This window comes from Papio anubis, chromosome X, assembly GCF_008728515.1.
Source record: "Papio anubis isolate 15944 chromosome X, Panubis1.0, whole genome shotgun sequence".
NCBI classification, from domain to species: Eukaryota; Metazoa; Chordata; class Mammalia; order Primates; family Cercopithecidae; genus Papio; species Papio anubis.
This window is the reverse complement of record NC_044996.1, coordinates 98,650,787-98,656,556: the sequence shown is the minus strand read 5'-3', so window position 1 is coordinate 98,656,556 and position 5,770 is coordinate 98,650,787. Positions and strand designations below refer to the sequence as shown.

The 5,770-nt window shown below is 41.4% G+C and overlaps 1 pseudogene across 1 annotated transcript; it reads left to right on the top strand.

Annotated features, from left to right (window-relative positions):
* Positions 1–3,426: 3,426 nt before the first annotated feature.
* Positions 3,427–4,406, top strand: LOC101011786 (annotated as a pseudogene). The gene has a single exon (XR_004180828.1). The product of XR_004180828.1 is annotated as a ferritin heavy chain pseudogene (transcript).
* The last annotated feature ends 1,364 nt before the right edge of the window (positions 4,407–5,770 follow it).

Below are 5,770 nucleotides of genomic sequence, written 5' to 3'. Positions count from 1 at the left end.
CACTTTGGGAGGCCAAGGCAGGTGGATCACCTGAGGTCAGGAGTTCAAGACCAGCCTGACCAACATGGCGAAACCCTGTCTCTACTAAAAACACAAAAATTAGCCAGGCATGGTGGTATGCACCTGTAGTTCCAGCTAGTTGGGAGGTGGTGGCACAAGAATCACTTGAACCTGGGAGGCAGAAGTTGCAGTGAGCCAAGATTGTACCACTGCATTCCAGCCTGGGTGACAGAGTGAGACCCTGTCTCCAAGAACAAACAAACAAACAAAAAACAAATAAACAAACAAAGAAATCTAGCTACCTGGAAGCTGACACACTGAAGAAACCATGTAGAGAGACCATGTAGCAATAGGGGCAGATGCTACAGGAGACCCAACTTTTTGAGTGTTCCCAGCCCAAATGCCATGCATGTGAATGAATGAGTCTTCAAATCAATTCACTCCCAGCCACCATCTTACTGTAGACGTATGAGAGGCCCCAAGCAAGAACCATGTCGCTGAACCTAACCAGCATCTGCAACTGTAACATAATAAAATGATTGATGTTATTTTAAGCTACTAAGTTTGAGGGTGGTTTCTTCTACAGCAATAGATAACCAGAAGAGTATTTATTATGTAAAGCAGTTCCCTTGGGTAGAGTATGAAAAGACTAGTCCCAACCATTCACAAATACACACCAAAGAAAACACTCCATTATCTGTACATATTTATGTGTGAAAACTAACATATATAATACAGGAGTTCTGATTTCAGTTAACACAGAATAATCACACTAAACCCATTACCTGCTACTGAATGCAATTATAAAATGTGAACAGAATGCATGCAGCAACTATTTGAGGACTCTGGAAAGTAAATTGTACCACATAAACTGAGGAAAAACAACAGAATTTGAAGTAAAACTAAACTGGCAGTGAATTTACCATTTATTTCCTCCAGTCTCCACTAGACTGGAGTCAAGGAAGCTTAAAGCCCAGAAGGGAACATCAACATGGACAGAGAGAGCTCCAGGAAAAGCAGAAAATTGGTCTCCTAATATTCAGAGAAAGTAAGAGAAATGTGCCATTTTTTTCTTTTCGCCATTCTCTTACATCTTAGCCAATAAGTAATCCCACTGTGGCAGCTGAGTCAACAGTGACAATGGAGACAGCAGTACCTTCAAGCACCCAAAATTGCTAAGGGAGGGGAGAACCTTCCTCTCTGTTTGGAGTAGCTCTGGTCCCAAGACAGTGGGGTCAAACCCTCAATGATATGTATTTTTTCACTCCGTCTGTCCTGATGCTTGGCCCAAGACATGGGCAGAGTTGCAGGAAATACATAACAGAGAGTATTAAATAAAGACCCAGATTTCTGGACAGGCACGGTGGCTCACCCCTGTAATCCCAACACTTTGGGAGGCCGAGGTGAGTGAATTGGTTGAAGCCAGGAGTTGGAGAACAGCCTGGGTGATGTAGCAAGACCCTGTCTCTATGAAAAATTTGAAAATACAATTAGCTGGGCACAGTAGTGCTTGCCTGTAGTCTTGGCTACTCAAGAGGCTAAGGTGGGAGGATCACTTGAGCTCAGGAGTTTGAGGCTACAGTGAGCTATGATCACACCACCATATTCCAGCCTGGGTGACAGAGCAAGACCCTGTCTTTAAATAAGTAAATAGCCTAGATTTCTTGCCAATTGATTAAAAGGGGAACTCCAAGGCATTACAAAGTACCAAGGAGACAGTAGAGAGGAGAGGACCTTGGGAAAGGTCCTCATAAAGTTTTTATGAACTCCTAGGTTCACCCCAACCTACACATGGATCTGATCCTAAACAGCATACCAAAGACTGTGATAATTGAACTAAGAGGCAGACCACCACCCAAGCCCTAGACTAGCCACTGGATAAAGCACATGTAGGACAGATCTGAATAGCATTACAAACTGTTGAAAACTGAATTGACTTTGGAGCTACTATCCAGAAAAGGCATGTCAGAACTTGTGATCTAAACCCAAGCATGTCTATTACAAGCTAAAACCCAATATGAATAAAACAAAAACCCAATAAAACAAAAATATGAATATTTCCCCATAGTATTAAAACAAGATACAAAGCCCTATAACATAATATTCAAAATGTCCAGGATACAACCCAAAATTATTCAATACCTGAAGAACCATGAAAATCTTAAGTTGGGTGGGAAAAGGCAAATAACAGACACCACTGCTGAGGTGACACCAATGTTGGAATTAACTTTAAAGCAGCTATTATAATGATGCTCCAACAAGTAAGGACAAATAATCTTGAAATGAATGTAAGGATAAAAGACTCAGCACAGGAGTAAAAGATAAAAGAAGAACCAAATTGAAATTTTGTCTGGGCACGGTGGCTCACACCTGTAATCCCAGCACTTTGGGAGGCCAAAGCGGGTAGGTCACGAGGTCAGGAGTTCTAGACCAGCATGGCCAACATGGTGAAACCCCGTCTCTACTAAAAATACAAAAATTCACTGGGCATGGTGGCACGTGCCTGTAATCCTAGCTACTGGGAGGCTGAGGCAGGATAATCATTTGAACCCGGGAGGCGGAAGTTGCAGTGAGCCGAGATCACACCACTGCACTCCAGCCTGGATGACAGAGTGACACTCCATCTCAAAAATTAAAAAAAAAAAAAGAGAGATTTTATAAGTGAAGAATGCAATAGCTGGAATTTTAAAACTGGATGGATGCAATAGCAGAATAGAGATGAAAGAGTCAGTAAATATGAAAATAGATCAATAGAAATTATCCAACCTGAATAGCAGAGAGGAAAAACTGAGAAATAAATAAACAGAGCCACAAAGACCTATAGGAGATAACAAAATATCTAACATTTGTGTCTTTAGAGTTACAGAAGGAGAAGAGAAACAGTGTGGTACAGAAAAAAAAAAGATGTGAAAATATTGTAACCAAAAACATTTCAGATGAAGCAAAAGACACCAACCTGCAGATTGAAGAACCTCAGCAAACCCCAAACAGGATAAACCCAAAGAATGAAAGCATAGACATATTCAAACTGCTGGAAAGAAAATAAGTTTAAAACAGAAAGATGAAAATGAGGACATATTACATACAGGGTAACAACAATTCGGATGACTATGGATTTCTCATCAGAAACCAAGAAGGTCATAAAGACATGCACAGCATTTTCAACGTGCTGAAAGAACTATTAACCAAAAATAATACATCCAACAAAAATAGATTTCGGTGTGAAGAAATAACACCAATACTGTACAATCTCTTCTAGAGAGTCGGACAGTTGAAGAAAAGAAAGCTACTTACCAATATCTCTCATGAACTTAGACATAAAAAGTCTTAACAAAATATTAGTAAATTGAATCTAACAATGTATAAAAAGAAGTATACACCATGACCAAGTGGTATTTATCCTAGGATTACAAGGCTTATTCAACATGAGAAAATCAATCAATGCAATCCACCATTTTACTGTCCAAAGAAGAAAAGCGGCCAGATGTTCTTCCCCGAGAGTCCTCGGGGTTTCCTGCTTCAACAGTGCTAGGACGGAACCCGGCGCTCGTCCCCCATCCTGGCCGGCCGCCCATAGCCAGCCCTCCGTCACCTCTTCACCGCGCCCTCGGACCGCCCAAGGCCCACGCCGCCGCCGCTCCAGCGCCGCGCAGCCACCGCCGCTGCAGCCGCCGCCTGTCCTTAGCCTCCGCCATGACGACCGCGTCCACCTAGCAGGTGCGCCAGAACTACCACCAGGACTCAGAGGCCGCCATCAACCGCCAGATCAACCTGGAGCTCTACCCTTCCTACGTTTACCTGTCCATGTCTTACTACTTTGACCGCGATGATGTGGCTTCGAAGAACTTTGCCAAATACTTTCTTCACCAATCTCATGAGGAAAGGGAACATGCCGAGAAACTGATGAAGCTGCAGAACCAACGAGGTGGCCGAATCTTCCTTCAGGATATTAAGAAACCAGACTATGACGACTGGGAGAGCGGGCTGAATGCGATGGAGTGTGCTTTACATTTGGAAAAAAATTATGAATCGGTCACTACTAGAACTGCACAAACTGGCCACTGACAAAAATGACCCCCATTTGTGTGACTTCATTGAGACACATTACCTGAATGAGCAGGTGAAAGCCATCAGAGAATTGGGTGACCACGTGACCAACTTGCGCAAGATGGGAGCACCCGAATCTGGCTTGGCAGAGTATCTCTTTGACAAGCATACCCTAGGAGACAGTGATAATGAAAGTTAAGCCTCAGGCTAATTTCCCCATAGCCATGAGGTAACTTCCCTGGTCACCAAGGCAGTGCATGCATGTTGGGGTTTCCTTTACCTTTTCTATAAGTTGCACCAAAACATCCACTTAGGTTCTTTGATTTGTACCATTCCTTCAAATAAAGAAATTTGGTACCAAGAGAAAGAAGAAGAAAAGCTGGATGATCATATTCACTGATGCAGAAAAAGCGTTGACAAAATTCAACATCCATTCATGATAGCTTTCAGCAAAATAGGAATAAAAGGGAACTTCTTTGACCTGATAAAGAGCAGCTGCACCACCCCCCCACCCCAACCCAAGAAAAAACCTGACAGGATATCTAGCATTATTCTTAAGATGAAAGACTGAATTCCTTCCCTCCAAGGTCGGGAAAAGGCAAGAAAGTCCACTATCACCACTCTTAGTTCCATTGTATTGGAACTCCAAGTCAGTGCACTAAGACAGAAAAAAGAAATAAAAGGCATAGGTATATAGCAAAAATCACACTATATAAGTTTTAATGGAATGCTGGGGAAACAGAGGAACTAAAAACAGAGGGAACAAAAAGAAAAGGGAGGAAAAAAGAGAAATTCTCAAAGAATATTAGAAAAATTCTCCTATTCATAGATAATATGATCATCTACTTAGAAAAATCCCATGAAATCTACAAAATCCTAGAACCAAATAAGTGAGTTTAGCAAGGTCTCCAGGTGCAAGTTCAGCACACAAAAACCAATCATATTTCTGTATACAGGCTGTGTGCAATTGGAGATGATTTTTTAATTTATTTTTTTTTTTTAGTTTGGAGGAGTCTGACTGTCGCCTAGGCTGCAGTGCGGCGGTGCGATCTCGGTTCACTGCAGCCTCCGCCTCCAGGGTTCAAGCGATTCTCCTGCCTCAGCCTCCCAAGCTGGGATTACAGGCATCCACCACTACGCCTGGCTAATTTTTGTATTTTCAGTAGAGATGAGGTTTTGCTGTGTTGGCCAAGCTGATCTCGAACTCCTGACCTCACGTGATCTGCCTGCCTTGGCCTCCCAAAGTGCTGGATTTACAGATGTGAGCCACTGTACCCAGCCAAAAAATCTTTAAAATGTATCATTCACAATAGCATAAAATAAAAATATTTAGGTATAAAATTTTAACAAAACATGTCCAGCACCTATATGCTAAAATCTATAAAATACTGACAAAAGGAATCAAAGAAGACCTGAATAAATGAAGAGACATGCCATGTTCATGGATTGAAAGACTAAATTTAGCAAAGATGTCAAATCTTTCCAAATTGATATACAGATTTAATAAAATTTCCATAAAAATCCCAGCCAAGTGAAATATAAAATTAATAGGAAAGTCAAAGTAACAGAATAGTCAAAACAAAACAATTTTTGAAAAAGAAGAATAAAATTAGAGGCCTTCACAGTATCCAATTTAAGATGTACTGTAATGCTACTATGTAAAGTAATAAAGTGTAATCAAGGCAGGATAGCACTGGTGAAGGAATAGATATATACATCAATG